At 36.2% G+C, this 24,456-nt stretch overlaps 1 long non-coding RNA gene across 1 annotated transcript in view; it reads left to right on the top strand.

Moving 5' to 3' along the window:
- LOC128249703 (uncharacterized) overlaps positions 1–24,120 on the top strand; it is a 28,857-nt gene extending 4,737 nt beyond the window's left edge. Inside the window, exon 2 of the long non-coding RNA XR_008265824.2 lies at positions 23,070–24,120. This is a non-coding gene — a long non-coding RNA (uncharacterized LOC128249703). The remainder of the gene's footprint in view (positions 1–23,069) is intronic.
- The last annotated feature ends 336 nt before the right edge of the window (positions 24,121–24,456 follow it).

Genomic DNA, 24,456 nt, shown 5'->3' with positions numbered 1-24,456 from the left:
AATAATTGTATAAGACGTCACTCGATTTACCCGTATGGCAGTGGTATTAGGGAGTACTTACTGGTCGGGGGTTAACATTAGAAGGAAGGGTAAGAATTTGTAAAAGGTATGATGGGTTGAGGGAGTTCAACTGGTACATCTGTTTGGAGTCCCAGAGGCGGAAAAGAGACCCATTGCTGTTTGCTGAGTCCCTCTCTAAAATAAACAAATAAATAGATAAATAAAATTATCACAGGTTCCCTTGAATTTTAAGAGAGTACTTTTCTTTCCTTGGCCTAAATGTTTTCATTTTCCAAATTTCTCTCGCTCCCCAACCTCCCCGACCCTGATTACAGGATACCTTGGGGTCACATGTTTTCTTTGGCACCAGATCAACTCGCATGCCACAGTCTATGATCAGTCATTCCTACCATGTCCATCTCGACTTTTGCTACATCAATGACTAACAAAATGCAGCCTGTCATTTGTTTTCCTTTTTTTCGTGATCGTCGAGGGAGAGTTGGTCGCCAAACAGCGGCCTGGAGACTCGAGTTGGCTTGCAGTGCAATAGTTCTGACGTGATCAAGACGAAGGTGGGATGTAGTTATAACAATAAACAAAGCCAGACTTCGGCTTAAGCTAATCCATATCGCAAATAAATAAATTTATGATGAATGACAGTGGTAATTGATCTCGTTAGTAATTAAGAGGCCATTTCATTACCGTTAAAAGCAACAGTACCAACGCTCTCTCTCTCCCACCTTCTTAATGTTTGTGTATTTGCGAGCGGGCGTGTGTGCGAGTGTGTGTGTGTGTGTGTGTGTGTGTGTGTGTGTGTGTGTGTGTGTGTGTGTGTGTGTGTGTGTGTGTGCATGTACATACATGCATGCATACATATATATATATGTCTGAATATATGCATACATACTTGCATTCATACATACATACGTACGAACGCACATACGTACGTACATTCATACATACATACGTACTTACGTACGTACATTCAGACATACATACGTACTTACGTACGTACATACATACATACATATCTGGAGATTCTACAACAATAGATGCAAGCGCTAATATTTATAAAAACATGTGACATATTAATAAAAATCTGTAAATGTACAAGATACCTGACTACCTTATTATTTTTTTCTAATATATAATTCCTGTACATCACCTCCAAAGCTTCCAATATATATATATATATATATATATATATATATATATATATATATATATATATATATATATATATATATATATACAAGGCTTTGGTCAGCCCCGGGCCATAGTAGAAGACACATGCCCAACGTGCCATGCAGTGGGACTGAACCCGAAATCAAACTTCTTACCACACAGCCACGCATGCGCCAATATAGTTTATATTTCCTGCAACTTATATTTATTAAAGTCTACAAATACTACGTTCTGTATTTAGTGCAGTTTATATTTACTATTCTCTAGGTTTACTACAATCTATATTTGATTATAGTCGACATTTATTACAGTCTATATCTATCATACTCCATATTGACTATATTTGCTACCATCTTTATTTAATATATTCTTTTTTTTTCTGCAGAAACGTTAGCACGCCGGGTGACATGCTTAACGGTATTTGGTCTGTTTTTACATTCTGTGTTCAAATTCCGCCGAGGTCGGCTTTCATCCTTTCGGGATTGATAAATTAAGTACCAGTTGCGTACTGGGGTCTAATCGACTGCCCCTCCCTAAAAATTTCGGGCCTTGTACCTAGAGTAGAAAATAATATATTCTTTATTTTCTAGTGTTTCATTTATTACGATCCATATTTAATAAACTCAGCATTTACTGAAATATGGACAATCTTTCTTTCTCTCCTTTCATTCATTTTCTTCTCACCTTTCTTTCGTCTCTCATTATTTTTGTCTTTGTCTTTCTCATTCTCTTCTTTGTCTTTGTCCGTTACTCTTACTCCTATATTCGACCCACTCCCGCCTGTCTTGTTTTTTGTTTGTTTGTTTGTTTCTACATTTTCTCATTCTTCACAAACCATTTCTTTCTATTTAATTGAAGCCCTGTTATCAATTCGTAATTTATTTATTTATTTTTATCTTTGACAAGATTCCTTTCCAATTCTGCAACATTTAATAGTTTACAATAAACAGCAAAAAAAAAATTGTCATAAAAGACTCAATTAGTGTAGACTAATAAAGAAAGTTAATTGGAGATGTGTGACAGGTACAATGAATATATTATGAAATAAATTACAAGAACTTAAAAGAATGACAAGATTTGAACACGATTCATATTAACGTGAATAAAATTATTTTGGTCGCCATTTTCGGAAGTTCTCTCAACTGACTTCTGTTTCCACTTCTGTCGTCAGAACTAATCATAAGCTGTATTTATTCAAGGTGACAGAGTACATGAAACGTGTGATCCAAATGTTTCGCTTCTAAAATTACTTGCTACAATTGTATAGTGCTGCAAAATACATAAACCTTGTGTAAAGGATGTTGTTTTTTTTTATAACGCACTTGTTGACAACCAAAGCATAGACATAACTCCTACTCTAATATCCATGTTGTTTAAATTCATCACCAACACAACCACACCCTGGTACATTCATATCCTATGTTATACGAGCACCGCCGGACTTACAGTATCCGGAAGTGGGATCTATTTCGTTTGTCAGGCATTGGCTATTGAAAGCTGTTCACTCCTTTATCTTCTTTCGTAAAGAGAGGAGGCTGCATGTCACAACGAATTATTAGCACATATATATCACAATCAGCTTGGCATTTGACAGGGGTTTTGCTGCCTTATTATACAGGAAAGAGATTGCAGTGCTTAAGACCCAAACTAGACGTCAAAGAAAAGAAAAAGAAGATGATGATATTGTCAATGTTGCGAAAATTTAAAAACCATGCAGGTTACACATAAACGGCCCTGACAAGTTCCATGTGTGCTGCCTGCCGACCATCTGTGGTTTCTTATGGAAGAATGAAATTAAAAATTTAAAAATAGCTACAAATTGCAATCCGACGAGGGAGCATGTACATGGTTAACCATCCAGGTACAAAATTAACCTGAAATCTTCATCTTGTCACACTATATACTATCTAAAAAGGGAGGGCTTAGTGGTGAATGTAGTTCTAGATATAAGAAACCTAGTGGCACGGCTGGAACGCCTTTGGGTGTAGATCTGCCATGAGCAGGTCAACCTCTGGGCTAAATAACAATAATCACATGTCACATATGTGTGTAGAGTTAACAAAATGGCCGATTGAATGAAATCTTAGTCCAGGGATATGATCCTAGCTTTTTGTAAGCACTTGTTTTTAGAGGAAGAGGTTACCCGCGTGGCCTTCGTGGGCTCTCCGGGACTCTCCAGCATTGATACCATTCTCGTTTCACTAGAACTGTTGCAAGTTGGCAGATGCAACGAAGGAAGTCCAGAGTTTTGAGATAGGACTCTGTGTAGTGAGTAGTGCGAGGGACGGAGGTAGGAGTTAACACAATATGAGTGACGACAGACGACACCGACTCACTGGGAGGAGCATGGGCCATAAGATTAATATGAGAATGGCGGGAGAAGGAGGGAGAGAGAGAGACTCGATGATCTTGAATAAGGAATAGATGCATTATATAAATGAAGTCCGAAATACTCTTGAAATGACAGGACAGTCACAGATGGAATGCATTTGATAATAGCAACAACAGAGTAAAGATAACTATAGGTCTATGGAAATCATAGCTACTCTGGTAATTCGAATCTAGGAATATTTTTAGGAATAAGTCAAATGCAGCACCAAAATAGAAGTGCAGTAACACATTGTCCTATCTTTTCAATAGTAACTGCCTTTCGTGAGGACTAATATACCGGAATCAAATATCATCTGAAGATATCAAGAGGAATTATAACGATGTCATTTTATTTTAACATCAATCATATACATATACATATATATGTAATATAAATATTATCATATAATTCAGAAACAGAAGAAAATACACTTGATTATCACAAGCTTGAAAAAGAATGCAAATAGTCTACAGTTGAAACTGTAGCATCAGAGAAATAAATCCTTTTAGCATTGGCTTTGAAAAAAATACAAGAAATAAGAGACTCAGATTAGTTTTGCATTATAATGCATAAAGCTCCGTTGAATACCTTCTTTTTGCCCATTCAAAACATTGGTAACAGCGAAACACACAGCAGTTAATCATGTATATATTAAACATGTAACCCGATTATTTTCCTTCCTACCTCATTAAAAAAAAATTCTGCTCCTACCGTTGATACCATCATGCTGTATACACACAAATGCAAAGCAGAAAATATATCACGCCACACGTATAGAAACCACTAACCATGCACAGAATGTATGATGCATATCAAATGCATATTGGCTGCAGTACAGAGGGAAACATTAAAACTTTCGTAAAACAGTACGAAAATCAACAATGCAGAAAATGCATTACGCTAATCAATAAATTACATCCTATAATATGTTGTAGAAACGCTAAATTTGAAGCCCTTATCAGTAAAAAACATGTAAACTTACAAAGAAGCTACTAATGCCTAGTGTGATCTATAAAATCGATAATAAAAGTGAAAATTGTAAACTTCTGTGATATTGGTTATACAAGTGCAACACCTGCTAGCGCGTAGATCTGGGAAAAATCGCGATGCACTACATGGCACACAGAGAACAAGGCTAAATAGGAAAGTGTTATATTTTATCTTTTACTTCTTCCATGACTGCAGCCATGCTGGGGCATCACCTTGGGGAATTTTAGTCGAACTACTCCATCCCAGTTCTTGTTTTCTTTTTAAGTCTGATATTTATTCTATCGGTGTCTCTTACCGAACCGCTAAGTTAAGGTAACCAGTATTATAACCCCCACCCCGGCAAATCAGTGCACAGGACCCTATTGTATTTACGAATTGACAGCCAGCCATAACATTTATAGAGCAGAATTAGGACCCCAGACTCGTATGGTCCCCCTGGGCAACTATCACTATAGCTCTGTGATAAAAGGGCGCTGTATATTGGTCTTGCCCATCATTAAGAAATGGTAATATATGCCAACATTCCTTCAATCAGAAGAGGAGACAACGAGGTCTCAATATATATATATATATATATATATATATATATATATATATATATATATATATATAGATAGATAGATAGATAGATAGATAGATAGATAGATAGATAGATATCTACATATATATATATATATATAAAGATATATTCATTTATGTATATATGTGTGTGAGTGTATGTATGTATATATGTATATATATATATATATATATATATATATATATATATATATATATATATATATACGCACACAACGCACATATACACACACTCAGTAAAAGTATACGTAAATATATATTAGTGTGCGTGTGACCTTGTGTGCGTCTGTGCATGCATGAGTGTGTGCATGCGTGCGTGTGTGCATGCGTACGTGTGTGCATGCGTACGTGTGTGTGTGTGTGTGTGTGTAAGTGTGCAGCAATTATGTTGAATGTTTGGGATTTGATAAGCATGACAGCCTAGACATTTTCCTAATGCTACGATGAGCGGCTTTTCTACAGTCAAAACAACTAAGAGGACTCATTACACCGATTAACATTTGTCAGGATTTGAGTAAGAGTGTGCGTGTATGTGTGTATGTCTGTCTGTCTGTATGTATGTATGTATGTATGTATGTATGTATGTGTATTGATATATACATATACACGGTGGTGCATCAGCATGGCCGCAGCTCTAAGCTGAAACTATATAAAAAAAAATTTTTTTTTTTAAATATACATGCATAAATATATATATCTAGATATATATATATATATATATATATATATATATATATATATATATATATATATATATATATATATATATATATATATATATATATATATATATATATATCTCTGTGTGTGTGCGCGCGCGCGTTTATATATATATATATATATGTATATATATATATATATATATATATATATATATATATATATATATATATATATATATGTATGTATGTATGTATGTAAATATACATATGTCTCTTTTCATAGATAGTTACATATATCCAACTGACTACTCCTAATATCTTATTTCCTCCCTGGGGAAAGGGATACATATGATAATATTTATGATGATACCTAGCCATGAGCTGTCAACTCACTCTTGTCTTTTATTTAAAATAGACACAGTCTGCTAGTCTCAGATTTAGTAATTGATAAAGAAAATAAATGAATTAGAAATGAATTACATCCCTTAGAATCCAGGAGCCAACTACGCCCCATACGATTCTTAGAAGTTATAGTCTATTCTTATCTAAAATAGCGAAAACTTGTTAAAATCCATTTATTTACTTGTTCAGCTGAAGATAGCATTGCGTTTAAATTGATGAAATGATTTCATTGTTCAAGTAAATGGAGCCGCTTGAAACGGTCGTACTGCATTACTACTTGATATTCTGTTGCTTATTTTAATTTTATATATATATATATATATATATATATATATATATATATATATACAGTCATGCAGGAAGTAAATTGACACCTTTACTTTTCAAAATCTTTTATTTAATACGCAAAGCGAACAATTGAAATGTAATCGATAGGTAGGACTACATACTTTAATATTTAGTTGTCATTCCCTTTGCAGTTTTTAATTCAGAAACTCTTTTTGGCATTAAACTGATGAGCTTTGTGATTGTCTCTGGTGGAATTTCCGCCCACTTCCACGCAGCAGTCGAAACAGTTCATCTTTAGATTTAGGTATCTGTCGAGTTTTTCGTATATCTCTATCTAATATACTCCAAAGATTTTCAATTGGGTTCATGTTAGGAGATTGCCTCGGCCAAGGAAGCTTTTTGATCCCATTTTCAGTCAGCCATTGTTGATTCCTTTTCGCTGTGTGGCATGAATCCCCATCTTCCATGAATAAAAATTCATTTTTCATTATGTTATCCTGTGAATACATCGGAAGTAGTCCTTGCTTAAGTGTTTCGATATGTTTTTCAGAGTTTATGGTTCCAACACATTCGATCAGCTCAGAACGACCATTGCTAGTGACAGCTCCCTATATCATTACAGAGATACCGTCATGTTTCACAGTTGGTTGGAGTCGTTTCAAATCAAATTCATGATTGGGAAGCCTCCAGACCCAAACACGTCTACTGTCTGAAAATAAGGCAAATCTGAATTCAGCTGAAAAAATCACTCTATCCCAAAATGAACTGGATTTTTCTGACAACTCCTTAGCCCATTTCTTTTTTCTTTTTTTCATGATATTAATTGATTGAAGGAGAGGTTTTCTTCTAGCTGCTTGTCCATAATACCCAAGCTTATGCAGATATGTAACACACGTTCTTGGACTAACTTCTAATTGTTTTGCAATGTCAGAAGCCTTCGAACGGGGTTTGTTTTCCACAATACTCTTCAAACAGTATATATATATATATATATATATATATATATATATATATATATATATATATATATATATATATATATATATATATATATATATATATATATATATATATATATATATATGTATATATATATATATGTATATATATATATATGTATATATATATATATATATATATATATATATATATATATATATATATATATATATATATATATATATATATATATATACATATAGATGTATGTACATATACGTATATATATATACCTATATATATGCCTATATATATATATATATATATATATATATGTATATATATATATATATATATATATATATATACATATATATATGTATATATATTATTCGTATTATTATATGATTGAACGCCACTCATCCTCTTCCAAGTAAGTTTTATTTTAATAATTCTGATGCGCACTCTATACGATCTTTTTACTCTTTCATTTTTCTCTCTTTATCTCTCTTATTCTTTTACCTCCTCCTCTTCCACTATTCTCTCCTATTTTTCTCTGACGAGGCTCAGAGTTAAATACCCAAAAGCCGAAGCCTGGTTTATGGATATCCCTAATTGCATAATATTTTTATTTGTGCTGTTAAATGTTTTAATTATTTCTGTTTTCCTCGCATACTGTTTTTCTCTGTTATATTGGTGCGCTACGGTTGATTAATTTAAGACTTAGCTCTTATTTCTAGCATGTAGATGCTTATTATGCATCATTACGCTTCGTGCAAATTTATAATTCATAGCTGTTTAAAGCTATTACAACTGCGTTCCACCCATGCCACTACTGGTGATATCATTAAATTTAGAATTTATCCACAGATGATATGAACAGTAGTGACATCTAACTTCAAATCTCAGCGTTTGAATGTTTCATTTACATATATATATATATATATATATATATATATATATAATTCATATTATATATCTTATATATATATATATATATATATATATATATATATATATATATATATGTATATATATAATTCATATAATATATCATATATCGTATATATATAGAAGATAGTGGCACAACAACGCACCAATATTTACTAGAAATACCAGTCAATAATATACAACACTATAGTAAAGCTTCACTGTATATATATACACTGGCAAAATGTTATCGGGCGGCGAACATAAAAAATATTGGTGCATTGTTGTACCACTATGTTATTTATACTTTAACTTGACGGTGCTTTGCTTTACTGGGAAGCACCACTACTGTATTGCACTATTTAATATTTATATATATATATATATATATATATATATATAAACACATACACACATATATATACACGCGCGCACACACACACACACACACACACACACACACACAGATATGACAGAAATAAATAGATGCCCTTATAATCATTAAAATTTATTTAAATCTGAGATTCAAATTATTTATTAATTATTATAATGTGAATATCTAATATTTAGTAGACATAGCCTTTGCATTTTTCAATGCAAGGACCCTATTAGGCATGCTACTGATCAGATGATGAATATTCTCTAGAGGAATTTCTTGCCAAGTTTCACGCAGTAATCTCAAAAGATCAGGCTTTAGGAATGTTGTTTTTTGTTCTTTTTACGAACAGAGGTATTCGATAAGATCCATATTTGGTGACTGGCTTGGCTATGGAAGTTTTTAATGCCATTCTCTTCCAGTCAATCTTGGGTCATTTTAGCCGTGTGACAAGGAGCCTCATTTTCCATAAATAAAGAGTCTTCTTTAATCATTTCACTACTGGAGAGGATTGGAAGGAATCCTTTCTGCATTATGAAAACATTTATCTGAGTTTATGCTTCCTTCACACTACACCAGCTCTGATCAACCATTGCTCCAAATTGCTCTTCAAGCCATCACAGAATATTTGCCGTGTTTCATTGTTGGCTGCAATCTTTTCACATCAAATTCTTGATCACAGAGTCTCCAGACCCACACTCGATCACTGTCAGGAAATGCAGCAAATCTGGACTCATCAGAGAATATGACAGTGTCCCAAAATGTAGTGGCCTCTCTACCATCTCACTAGCGCAAACTTTTCTCCGCTTGATGCTGGCTGGTCGAAGAAGTGGCTTCCTTCTTGCTGCTCTGCCATAGTAACCAATTTTGTGGAGATACCTGACAGCTGTGCTAGGACTGACATCAACTTGTTCTGCTATGTCAAAAGCCTTGCGACGAGGATTATCATCCACACTTCTCTTAACAAAGAGAAGGGTCCTGTCAGAGGCTCCTGGCTGCTCTGGGTGAGACGATGTGAACTTCTACTCTGATGAATTGCACAATCACTCTATTAACTGCAGACAGTGGGATCCCAAAATTTTCTGCGATTTTATACTGACTATGTCCACCTTCAGAATGACCCACAATATGGCTTCTTTGAAATTCAAACAGTTCCAAGCCTTCTTTTGTACATGGTATTATTAAGCAGTTACATATGGAACCTGAAATATAAAAAGTCAATTAATAATAAATATATACATTTACAAATTAGAATAAACATAAAACGATGTTTTATGGGGTGTCTATTTACTTCTGCCATGCCTGTGTATATATACAAATAAGATTATAATTTTCTTTCGAACACAGAGATGCCGTAAGAACGGTAGAATTATTGGATAAATTACCCTTACTCAGCGGGAAAATTTGTTCCGTAGCTGGCTGCTGACAAATTTTTCCGTTTTGTAAGAGTAATTTGCCGTTCTTATTCGAAAATAAATCATCATCTTATTTGTCTTTATATATACACATTTCGGCGCTTATAAAAAAAAGTTTGTTTATATTTATGCACGTGGTTGCTTCGCCTATGGCTCATATATATATGTATACACAATATTATATACGTGTCTAATAATATTGCTTATGTGTGCGCGTGTATGTAGGTATGAGCAAAAAAAGATGGGGCAGAGAGACGACAAAAAAAAACCGATGTAAACACACTCATTCCTCCCATCAGTTGCCGATCAAATATCATCACAATTTCCGGACCCTCCGGCGATATTGTTCAATATGGTGGTGTGAGCATCATTAGCTGCTTGAGTAATGACGAGCAGTCACGATGATAAACAAAGACAGAGAAAAAAATGAAACAAAATTAGTTTCTATTGAAATTAGATTATTGCTAATTTGGTGTATGAGACCGTAACGTAGCCAGAACCAAATATTAATTTAGAAATAACAGATAAAATGGCGCATACATGTACATCTTCGTACACACTTGTGCGCGCACGCACACACATGCACAGGCGCACGCGCTTACGCACATTGAATGAGTGAGTGAAGGAGAGAGAGAGAGAGAGAGAGAGAGAGAGAGAGAGAGAGAGAGAGATGCTAGAAGAAAGTAAAGAAAGCTTCTGAAGCAGTAATTAACTTTTGATAGCGGCAAAATTGCAAAGGAAATTTTGCCAAATCAAGAAATCTCCGAAAATATAGAACTTTTTGTATTCTTAAATAGTTGGAATGGTTTTATTCAGTATATTTATCCATTTTAAGGGTACTAAGTTTGTGATTCTTTAACTCCAGATCATTCTTGATCGAACTGCCCTTTGATTCACGAGTAGTCGACCGAATGATGAGGTGCATTTACAAATTCGGAGAAGCTTCAAGGTAAGTTCTCGACCTGCAAGAAATTGCAGCTAAACCTTCATCAAGTATGACCTTATCATCTTTAAAATGGCCAAATATACAGAAGAAACAAGCCGACAATATCTGAAGGAGAATAAAATTACAAGATGACAGTGAAGCGATGGTATGGCGGTGTTGTTTAACAGGTTAACTCTGATCGACCAGAGTTAGGCTGGACACTCGAGGAGCACTGTGAACACTCCAACATGCAGTGATGAATCGCTTGTAAAGCAGCGACGGTCCAGATACATTGCGTTCTCTGTGCTATCCAGTCCATTTCTATAGATTCTGGTGATAGTCACGATGCAGACAAGAAGGTGAAGACTTGGTCATGGAGCAAAGGTATTGCAACACCTTTTTCCTAGATGGTAAAAAACTCCATACAATAATTCTGTTGCTGTGCAATGATATGAGGGGTTAATGATGTTGATATAGCAGCTATTTCTATGTAATAATGGTGAGACACATCACTGGGCTTCAAATTAGAACTTGAGCTAGGATAGACAGAGCCGAAGAGGGAGACTATACAGAGTCGCCTGACTCACTAGAAAAAGTAGCAAAATAACGAAGAATGATACATTGCATAATGTAATTCTAGATGTACTGTTTTTTTTTAAAAAAAGGTATATACAGCTAGAATACCTTTGATTATTCTAAAAATGCGTGATCAGGACTCATACGGAGCTAAACAACAACAACGACAACAGCAGCAGCAGCAGCAGCAGCGACAACCACAACGGCAAAACACAAGTAAAAGAAAAAGTCTCTTACACGGTTACTCGACCTCCTTAGAAATAACCGCCGAAAACATCCTTTACATCACACTCAGCCTCCTGTTGATCATAAGTCTGCTCGATCAAGTTTGGCCTATGACTAAACAACAACAAAACAACAGCAACAACAACAATTTGTGAAAGCAAGCGACATCACGCCCATATGTTCTTTTACATACTTTGGCCATATTCTAATACACAACTAGCTGTGCTTTTTCGCCGTTTTAATTAACTCTGAAGGTGAACAACAAATCAAGGTGAGGTACAAGCTGCAGTAATGAGTGTCGGGTAATAAGGCATTGGATTATTTACTGCAATTGTCCTCAACTGTGTTTTACCTGTGGACTCCTTCGTTTACTATTTTATTCTGATGGACCTCGCGCACCAGTAATTCCTTGTTTAATAAGTAATTTTACAGACACTTCTTTCAAAATTCCTATTTTTACTTTTCACCCATTCATTTGATGGCTCCACGTTACTAGAAGTAGAATATTTCTTTCATGCTGATTTACGAATGTCCCCAAATCCTCAAATTTGGACTTGTCTGTGTTTTGAAGGCGCGCATGCGGGCGGGCGTGTGTGCGTGCGTGCGTGCGTGTGTGTGTGTATGCATATTTAATATCTGTTTCTATGAAATCATACTTGAACGGTCATACACATATACGTAAACATACATCATGTATATACCTTTCGTGTGTATATATAAATATATGTGTATGTATGTGTGTATATACATATTTAAATATATCTGTGCTAGTGCTGAAACGTGTGTATATAGTTGTGAATTTGTCCGTTTGTTTGTATGTGAGCGTATTTGATGTGTGTATATGTGTTAAAGAGAGAGACAGAGAGAGAGAGAGAGAGAAAGAAAAAGAGAAAGGGAGAGAAAGAGTGAGTAAGCGAGAGGGAGAGAGAGGAATTGTGTGTGTGTGTGTGTGTGTGTGTGTGTGTGTGTGTGTGTGTGTGTGTGTGTGTGTGTGTGTCTCCCCATTTTAATTCTTTAATCTCGTAATCCTGTAATCCGGCACCTGGATTATCGGCGTTATTGCATATAACAGTGATAGGAGTCGTAACAGTGACTGTGATGATGATGATGTAGTAGTAGTAGTAGTAGTAGTAGTAGTGGTAGTTGTTGTTGTTGTTGCTGGTGGCGTGCTGTGGTAGTGCATGGAGGACAGTTTTATTTATTGTATGTGAAAAGATTAGCATGTAATGTGGAGATTCAGTGTAGAGGTTGAGTGCTTCGGTGCAAGTTGGGTTGGGAAGATGTGTGTAAGTCTAGACATGAAAACACACGATTTCATATATATATATAGAGAGAGAGAATTAACATTGTCTATATATATATATATATATATACATACACACAAATACACACACACGCACATACACCCAATAGCGACAGCTACAACCACAAAATCGATGTCAGCTGCAATTTCATATATTAAGAGACAAACTCCGTTGGCCAGGCCTAATCTGTCTGGATGGCCACCTCAGTGACTAAACACTTTTAGTCTTGACAACGCTTTTAGTCTTGACAACGTTGGTGTTTGTCGTAAGTCAATCCTGATTGGGTATACCTATGATCAAGAGGCTTTTTAGCTGTAGTCATCCCGTCTTTAACCTCAGTGCATGTAAACCAGGGCCAGGTTTCTGAACGTATAATTCGAGTGAGATTTCCGAACGTGTAATTCGAATGGGATTTGACTGCTCTTTCTAGCTGGTGGAACTAACTAGCAGTGTCATTAGAAAGAAGGACAAAGTGACTTGTATATGTTCTGGCTGTCTGCTCTCTGGATTCAAAATTCACCTGCTTCAGTTATTATCTTTTATTCTTTCAGGATCGAGTCCAGGACAGCGTCGAACGATGCCTCACGGTATCTATTCCAGTTCTTTTCCTTCTGATTTATCGGGTGGAGGAGTTAATCCTTCACACGGTTTAATTCACTACCTGGTTCTTGGATGCTTTTAGCAGCAGTTCGCTTTATTGCAGGCATTCGGGTTAGGTCCCCGGTTTGAAGCTGACTTGCTCCCTTTCTCACACTACATTTGGCGACGCTCGAAAAACGAAGTATCATGGATGCTGCCCTGCCCTCCTTAAATAAACGGTCAAATTAAAAATACGAATATTACATACAGGCTCTCTATCCTAAAGGTCATATTCGTCTCTATATTCTAAAGGTCACACTCGTCCCTTTAACACTGCCGTCTTCCACACCAATAAAACTGAGCATATGCGTTGTATCATTAACATCAGTGTACTCGAATTTGTTGAAGAGTAGTTTTCTCTATCTTGATCGTTTCATCGAGCATTTTCTTCATTATATCGATCGCAGGGTGTGCCTTTCGACTGACTGTTCGATCACACCAACATGAAAGTACTGGGTACTTGTGGTCTCAGCACACGTTTAGTCATGTTCTGTATTTTCCAAGCATTTAAAGTATTCGTTGGGTGGTTAAGAAGCTTTCTGCCCAACAATGTGGTCTTAGGTTCAGTTACACTGTGCGGCACTTTACCTGAACGTCTTGTGATATAGCCCCGGGATGACTAAAGCCTTGTGAGTGGATTTAGAGATGGAAACTAAAAGAATCCCGTCGCATATATATATATATATATATATATATATATATACCTGTAAAAATGTGACAATTATTCGGTAGCCACATTTTTACAGATAAATTCCTCTATTTACATAATATCGAGGTCTCTTTCTTTCTTTTGTTGCCTTTTCTATCAATATATATATATATATATATATATATATATATAGTCATAAATGCCTTCCCCCTCCACTTTACCGAAGCCTTAACGCTTGACCTCTCACCCCGAAGAGACCCTAACGAATAATACTGGCATCTTATCTTTATTTTTTACTTTTGATTTTTGATTTTATTTTACTTTCGCTCTCATTCATTCTTTCCCGCTCCTATCCCATTACTTTTTCTCTCTCTTCTCTCTTCTCTTTCCTCACTAACAACCCCTATCTGTCTATCATGATGTCAGTCCTTCTCACGTAGACCATTTTCTTACTAGCTAACCACATAATATATTCCTTCAATATGAACGCAACATTCAAAATACTGCCAAAATACTGTCTGGATTTACCAGGGATTATACTTAAGGATCTATACCTTCACGGAAGTTCGGACCAACCTCCATACCCTCTTGAAGAAGAGCTGTGAACTTTATTCTCTTGTATTCTTCTGTCTACTGTTTTACTCTTTATTCTTCTATCTACTATTCTATTCCTTTCTAAACTGTGAATTCCCTGTCTACAACTTTCATACAGACTCACCTTGTCTCTAATGACTGAATACCCAGTGTATGGAGATGCTAAGTTATCACTTGAGACATCCCGGAAACAGCTGTAAGACATCCAATAATTAATTAATTAACTAATTAATTACTTCAAATTCACCTTACTCTGATTAAATATTCTAAATGATTTGAGATACTAGTCCTGCCTTGGTTCTTGGTGTCCTTTTCCTCAAATGTATTGCTGCTAACTCGGAAGCCAAATACCCTCGCTCCAGCCTCAGCTGTGAACTTGGAACCTAACGGACGACCAATAATAGCATTTATACAGCGTACCTATTCGTTTAAATAAGCAGTGAACTAAACCCCTAATATTCTATATGTATATGTACTCTCTTTTACTTGTTTCAGTCATTTGACTATGGCCATGCTGGAGCACCACCTTTAATCAAGCAAATCGACCCCAGGACTTATTCTTTGTAAGCCTAGTACTTATTCTATCGATCTCTTTGCCGAACCGCTACGTTACGGGGACGTAAACACACCAGCATCGATTGTCAAGCGATGTTGGGGAGACAAACAGACACACACATACATACATACATACATATATATATATATATATATATATATATATATTGGTGGAGGATCTGAAGAGAGTTGACGAAGTAATAGAGACAAAGAATTGTGCAGAGGCGGCGAGGGAAGGAGGAGAGGACGTGTGTCTGGAGGAGTTGAGTAAATTCAAGGAAATGACTGCAGGGGAAGGGAACGAAGTGAAGGTGTTCTCCCCAAAGAGGTTTTGGAGGAAAGGAATGAAAGGACAATGATTTACGGGACATGCTCAGTAACAGCCATGTCGGCGGCTCAAGTGGAAAAGGCACATAAACCAACCTGGCAAGGGATTTCCTGCCTTGCCAGAAGAGAATTTGGAATAGTGAGGGTGCAGTTTTGAGAGTTAGCTCTGCCAAGCTGCACTCAGCAACACCGTATATATATATATATATAAAATTAATAGTTATCGCCAAGCCAACATGGCAGTCCCAAAATTAGGACGAAAGCTGCCGTGAATTAGCTCCAAGAAGCCATCGCCTCTAGCTAGCTATGCGACACACGAAACTTGTGTCCTTTATAACCTTCGAACAGGGGAGGTCAGCAGCTTCCCCTTGCTGGTTTGGCATCTGCAGACTAGACTAGTTTCAGGATGTTGCCCCTTGTCAATGCAGAGCAGCCAAGCTCCAGCCAGGCGGCGCTACTGACTCTCTGTTCGAAGGTTATTTATCTAATTTCAGTGGAATCTATCCACTGGTTTTCAGAAATAGAGTTATTAATATTTCTAAGTCTCTCTAAAGGAGACTACGGCAGCGGTACTGGAAATTAATAGTTATCGCCAAGCCAACATGGCAGTCCCAAAATTAGGACGAAAGCTTCCGTGAATTAGCTCCACAGGTTTCGTGTCACATAGCTAGCTAGAGGCGATGACTTCTTGGAGCTAATTTTTGAATTGACTATATATATATATATATATATATATATATATATATGGTGGTTGTTTACTCCTTACACAGAGTTTGACCACCTCCTGCACCTACACCTTAGCCCTTTCATGGCGTCTGATGTGGCTTTTTAAACCAGGCAATGTTTTGAAAAACACCCACACAGATTGCACCTCTGATTTGTACTACCAATACCTGCTGGTAAGTTCTGCTCATTGTGGATCCTAACACGTCTTTTAAGACCCCCATTGGATTTGCAAGCCCTCTGGCACACACCACATTCAAACGTGTGCACAGACATATAATCAGAATAGCTGGTTGAAGTTTGTTTTCCATGGGTTCGCAGGTGAGATTTGAGGCCAACCAGAGACAGACATGGTCTGTCACAGACTGTGCACACAAAAAGGTCCTTGTCATTCACCTTCTCGATCTTTACATTTTTCCTTAAATATATCTTGAGTCCTGCTTGCGTCATCCTGGCCTCTTCAAACGCTTTCACTCCACTCCACACTCTTGTTCGCCATCCAACTCGATCTGAAGCGAGGGCTTCTATATCATCTATATCTTCCCCATTAAAATATACACTGCTCTACATCTTAGAGTGTGCTTTTTTTCCGGATTTATATTTTCTACAAACGATCCTATATGTATATATATATATATATATATATATATATATATATATATATATATATATTTGCAAGTACCGCGTCCGCGCGTTGTAGGATTTTTGGTGTTTTTTCCTTCTTTTCTCTCCGTTTTTTTTATTAAGTATATATATATAAATATATATATATATATATATATATATATATATATATATATATATATATATATATATATATATATATATATATATATATAAAACGTATATTAATGCTTGTTTTTATGTTCATTTATAATAAAAGGTTTACATTAATCTGATAAGTTAGTCTCTAATACATCGCAGTCTGACGATGGCTTATCTGGCCGAAACTTCGAAGTCATTGTCAATAACTTTCTTAAGAATAATGTGTGTGTGTGTGTGTGTGTGTGTGTGTGTGTTTGAACAACGAATAACAATGTCTTTTCTGATAATTTTCTCCACTTTAATGACTAGATGTTTACAAATCATTTATATACATATATATATATGCGCACGCGGATGTATATATACATGTAAGTATGCATGTATATACATATGTATGTATGCATGTATGTATGTATGTATGTATGTACGTATGCGTGTATGTATGTATGTATGTATGTATGTATGTATGTATGTACGTATGCGTGTATGTATGACACGGCACAAGACAAACCTTTGCAGGGGAAAGTGTACAGCCTAGTGAACCGTTTCGACCTCTCAAGAATAGAGAGACAGAGGACGAATCAGCCTGTGAGACATTCAGTCCCGCTCTCCCTTATTTCTAACAATTCACTGCCTTCCATACAAAACAATTTATGATAGCGTTGATTCTTCTGTCGTGTCATGCTTTGCTAACCATCTTTTCACCTGACTGACTCGCTTTTAGAAGGTTCTTAACGTTGAAATGGTGCTACACGTGGAAAGGATGTGTGCTGCTAACAGTGTGATCATTGTAGCTGTAAATAATATTCAATTGTTGGGCATACCACAGCTTTCTTTCTTTCTTTCTTTCTTTCTTTCTTTCTTTCTTTCTTTCTTTCTTTCTTTCCTTCTTTCTTTCTTTCTTTCTTTCTTTCTTTCTTTCTTTCTTTCTTTCCTTCTTTCTTTCTTTCTTTCTATTTCACATAATTATCATTATTAATATTCTTCTTATTGTTGTTAAGGAAGCGAGAGAATCGTAAGCACACCGGGCAAAATGCTCAGTGGCGTTTTATTTGGCTCTATATGTTCTAGGTTCAAATCCCGCCGTGGTCGACTTTGTCTTTCATCCTTTCGATAAAATTAGCACCAGTTGCACATTGGAGTCTTTGTGATCGTCTTGCCTCCTCCTCTAAAATTGCCGACCTTGTGCCAAGATTTGAAACTATTATTGTTGTTGTTGTTGTTGCTGTTGTTGTTGTCGTCGTTGTTGTTGTTGTTGTCATATCTGGTCTTCTTGCTTCAATAACTTAGTCAGTTTTTATGAGGAAACCCCATCAGATCTTGTAATTCTCATTTTCTGTCACAGCCTCTGGTTTCTGTTAGTACTACATTTTTGTTGTTTTGAAGCCACGCAGTTGGTTAACATCCTGGTGCACTCTTTTGTTAATTTATTATTAAAAGGATTTGGCGCATATTTCATTTATAACAAACGAATGAATAAATAAGTAAATGGCGCCGTATGACGAATAGGGGTTTACACCAGAAGATAGAAACTTGCAGGAAAACGAAAGGGAAATTCTCTTAAACTTTATCAAACAAAGCTCTCTCTCTGGTTCAAAGTCTCGCTCAAAAGGTGATTGATACCGTGAGCTGGCAGAACCGTAAGCACACTGGACAAAATGCTTAGCGGCATTCCACCAGACTCTTTACGCTCTGGGTTCAAATTCCGTCGAGGTCAACTTTGCCTTTCATTCTTTTTTCTCATGAAACAAACATGGAAGTCTTGATCACGCAGAACAGGGAATTTTGAACAAGATCTCTAACCAGAGAGACTGTCCAAAGGCTTCCAAACTGCAAGTTATGATAGACAGTAGAAAACTTGGGTTCCAAGCACCAGCCATCTTTTACTCACCACAAAGCCTAAGACAATCAAGTCCTACGGCTACCGACACCACAGCCACAATAACAGCATGAGTAGAAACTGTACCAACAGCAGCAACAACCAGTTCTTTCTCCTTCACCTCCAGCAACTTCTTTCCCCTCGGACTTTTTGTCAAACGGTGAGGACAGACAGAATGCGGGATCATGGCAAGTCGATAAAATAAAGAACCAGTCTAGTACGAGGTTAGATGTAATCGACTAATATCATGCTATTTAAATTGCCTAACTTAAAAACATTATGTGTTTGGCGAGGACAGACATTATCGGAACGATTTCGTGGTAGAATAACATTTAGCACGTTTGTAATTGATGAAAAATTCTTTTCCTACATTATTAAGGTTAAGCTTTGGAACATTTAGATGTTGTCTTATTTACCATGGGATGATAAAAAAAAAAGAGGATTGAACAGTGGACATTTTTCATATTACATTTATTTGTATAACAACGTGGATTCGAATAGCCCTTGGATACTATCCTAGGAGCAGAAGAGAAAGAGAGAAAGAGAGAGGCAGACGGACAGAGACAGGGCCAGCAGCAACAACAGGATCCAGAAATTGTAGTTAGCAGTTCCAAAACATTACTGTTTTTAGTTCTGAAGATGAATGAAGAACTTGCTTCGTTCCCCGTGCCAAGACCTGACGACCAGGAGGCTTAGACCCCGTCTCTCAGTAGTGCCACCAAGCATAATATCGTGACAATAAGAAGCAAACGAAAGTTGAAGAGGAATAGCAAGATATCACTGGTAGTAAAAAGAGAAAAAAGCATGAAAGAGAAAAATAAAACAAACAAAAGATGCACGAGGAGAAGCCTGGACCATGTAGCACGTTGAGAAATTTGGAAAAGTTCCAGACAGATCACTCAAAGGACTAGAAGGAAGACCATGTGAATGATGATCTGATTGAGGAAAACCTGGAACAGAAGGTGGTCAAAGTTCTGGAGTGTTCTGATCCAGTGTTAGGAATTTACTACTGGATGCTTGACAAATTTCCCTGCTACTCATCAGAACTAGATGTCCGACATAGCAGAATAGCCATTGGTAGCTACTGAATGGTTTGCACTTAAAGGACCATGTTATTAAAAGCCGTTTACTGCTTAACTACTGAAAGTATCACAGCATACGGACATACACCTGATCCTCATCATCATCATCATCATCATCATCAATAATAATAAAAATAGACGACAAATGTTGTTGTTTGTTCCTTCTTGAGCCATACCTGGCTCATAAGGGCTGGTTTCCCGGTTTCATTGGTGTATAGGTTTCCCACCTGGACGGGATGCCAGTCCGTCGTATGTGGGCTGCTAGATGCAGGAGGAAAGATTGAGAGAAAGTTGTAGTGAAAGAGTCAGCAGAGGTTCGCCATTACCTTCTGCCGGAGCCGCGTGGAGCTTAGGTGTTTCACTCATAAACAGACACATCACCCAGTCTGAGATTCGAACCTGCAATCCCTCGACCACGAGTCTACTGCTCTAACCATGAGGCCATGTGCCTCCACAATAATAGACAAATACATAACAAATACACCAGGAGTAGCAAGTATATGTAACATACAAAAAACAGCACTGCTAGGCACTGCACACATTCTACGTAAAACACTTTCAATACAGTAACAATAAGAGCTTCACAACAAACCACAGCAAATACTCAAGGCACACAGAGCTTCGCTCGGTAGTGCAGTGAAAGCACGTGATAAAGATAAAAAAACTACTGAATAATAATAATAATAATAATAATAATAATAAATAATAATAATAATAATAATAATAATAATAATAATAATAATAATAATAATAATAATAATAATAATAATAATGAGAAGAAGAAGAAGAAGAAGAAGAAGAAGAAGAAGAAGAAGAAGAAGAAGAAGAAGAAGAAGAAGAAGAAGAAGAAGAAGAAGAAGAAGAAGAAATCATCATTATTATTATTATTATTATTATTTACTTAATTAATTAATTAAGATTTGAACTGCGAAACTGTTAATGAGTGTGGATAAAGATATTGGAGATTTGAGAAGCATAATGGAAATGTAATAAGATTTTGAAGGAAATTTTTCTAAATGTGAAATTTCCCTTATATTTGAAGATGACAAAGTGTTTGTGAACATGAAAATTTATTAATCTAAATGTATTACACCTTCATGGAGCCAATATTAATCTTAAGTCAAGCCTCTTAAATCAGAAATATATTGAACTGCTTAGAATCATTGAAACATTCTATATTGTGTGTAGCTCATTTTCATTAGCGAGATTAGATTACATTCCTACAAACCTCTCCTTATACAGATAATCCCCATTCTTCGTCTGTCTGGCAGCAGACCAATTATTCTAGAACACACTCTAAAGTCAGTTCAAACTGAGATATAGAGATAAGCGCAAATGTATTTGAAATAAGTGGCGGCATTCACTAATGATTCGTTGTTTGTGATTTTATTGTTATGTTACGTTTCTTAATTGTATAGAATATGTGTTATATTGGTCGTATTATTGACTGGTGATTGTGCTGCATTGTACATGTCTGTTTCGGTTGGAGATGACTGTGTATAAAAATGTCCTGAATTGTGATATTGAACTGAAAATGTCTTGCTTAGAAAAGTTGTTTTTTTTTTTTCGTACGGCGTGTTTTGAACAATGTGTGTAGATGAAAGCACTAAGTTTTTCTTTCTTGTTTTTATCACGTTCTTTTATCATACAGAGTGCATCGATTGCTAGTGGAACCGATTCTACTCTCGTGTGCAACATTTTACTGATTTCAATTTCGAAGTGTCTTTGATTTTTGATAGTTTTTCGACTTCGTTTGCTGCGACAAACGAATAGAGATATCTACAATACATACACTTTCATACTCATCTTAGATTATGAAATCTGGGTAAATTCCCATTGATCTTCTTACCATTCTAAACAGATGTGTTCAAGGTTATCATAGCTGGATCATTGTAATGTATCAGTGCGTGTTTATACCTGTTTTCTCAGTTTTTCGCTTCAAAGTGTTAATATATTGAATAATGGACGTAGCTGTGAATTTAGTAGCGTCTCAGGGTGCATTGTCTTTGTAAAAATTCTGCAACAAGAAATGATGCAGTCAATTGTTTCTTATGGCATAGTCTGCAGTTTTTCTTAGTTCTTTCTATATTTATATTTTTGGACTTTTAATGTTTAGGCATTGATTTTGTGTAGCTAAAATAAAATGTTTCTTTTGTGTCCTCTTTTGAACCATTGTTAACTTTTCTATTGACTCCTTCCTCTCTGACGAGTCATACAACATATTCACCTTTGAGTAGTTTTTCTTTCCGTTTTTTTTTTGTATTCTTCTTCAAAGAAGTTAGTTTCTACTTTGTAATTTATTATTTTGTCTTTCTGTTTCACGTTTTCTTAAACTATTCAGTTTATTTTTGCTACCTCTAAGTATTTATGTAGACTTACTGATATTGTGTAATAGCTATCTATTTGATTCAACTCCTTGACCTCTGTTTGTGGGTTGCGTATATCTCATTGATATCGATAGATAACGCTATGTACTTGGAATGCTCTCAGTAGTTTTTCTACTTAGCCGCTTCAATGCACTTCCAAATTAGTATACTGAATCGATCATATTGGGTTGAGGAATAATCCATGAGCGTTTTATTCAAATTTTAAAATGCACGCAGAAATAAAACGCTTTGGCAAAATGTTGTATGTTATTTAAAAGAGAAGTTTTGATTTTTTAATTTTATTCATTTTTGTGTATTTTCAGATTATTAAAATGAAATGTCAAATGGACAAAACTGAGCATTTTCGACATCATTTGCTTTTTGCATTTAATTGAGGCGTTAAGGCGGCCGAAGCTGCTCGTGAGATTTGTGATGTGTTTGGAGGAGGAGTAATGTCTCAAAGTATCACCTGCTGTTGGTTTTCGTGCTTCAAAAATGGGAATTTTGACCTCAAGGACGGATCACACACCGGTCGACCAACTGAGTTCGATGAAGAGCGATTGAATCAACTTCTTCACGAAAATCCTCGTCAAACGACCAAAGAATTGGCGGAGGGAATGGATTGTGATAGAACTACCGTCACCCAATGGGCAAGGTTCAGAAACTCGGCACTTGGGTGCCACACACACTTTGAGCGAAAACAACAAACATTAAAGCTCCACAATCGCCGCCAATGTTTTCTTTACCGCATTGTCACTGGCAATGAAAAATAGTACCTTTACGTTAATATGAAACAGCGAAAAGAATGACTGAGCCCCGACAAACAAGCGACTCCGCGAGCAAAACAAGGCCTTCATTCTCGAAAGACTATGTTGTGTGTATGGTGAGACTGGGAAGGTACAATTCATTACGAACTTCTTGAGCGCAACCAAACATTCAGTACGGAACTCTACGTTCAACAACTGCACCGACTCAACGAAGCAATTCAGCAAAAAAGACCGGATAGGCGAAATGGCGTTCTTTTACAACACAACAACGCCCGTCCTCACACCGTCAATATGACCAAAGTCGCGATTCAAGAACTGGAATGGGAAGTGCTGCCTCAACCTCTATACTCTCCAGACTTGGCACCGTCAGATTTTCATCTCTTTCGACTGCTTTCGAACTCTTTGCGTGGTGTATCGTGGAATCGAGGACTTGGTTGGACAAATTCTTTGAGTCAAGACCGGGAGATCTCTATCGAAAAACTTATTGAACATTGAAACATTAAAAAACATACTGAACGATAGAAGGAAGTCGTAAACAACAACGGAGAGTATATTATTGATTAATTTATTGTAGTTTTTTTGGTTTAAAATAAATTTGAGAAAAACGCTCATGAATTATTGCTCAACTGGATATATGACAGAGATCGCTAGTGTATTTGTTAGATTAGTGGAATAGATAGCCAGGTAATAATAATAATAATAATAATAATAATAATAGACATTCATTGAAGGCTCCAACCAACATGGCCATCAAGCATGCTGACATCGCAACATGAGAGCGCTTACACAGTCACAAGATCTCCAAGAAATAGCAGCCGAGCTCCCTCAAATTATACCTTATCGCCTTAAATAAGGAAAGAATACTTTGCAGAGCTAAGTCAATCCTACAAACCCTAAAAGGAAAGGACGGTCACCTCTGAAATACATTTGATTGTAGGTCTAC

This window comes from Octopus bimaculoides, chromosome 16 (genome assembly GCF_046866305.1).
Source record: "Octopus bimaculoides isolate indiv1 chromosome 16, ASM4686630v1, whole genome shotgun sequence".
NCBI lineage: Eukaryota > Metazoa > Mollusca > Cephalopoda > Octopoda > Octopodidae > Octopus > Octopus bimaculoides.
This window is presented reverse-complemented; position numbering and strand designations above follow the sequence as displayed.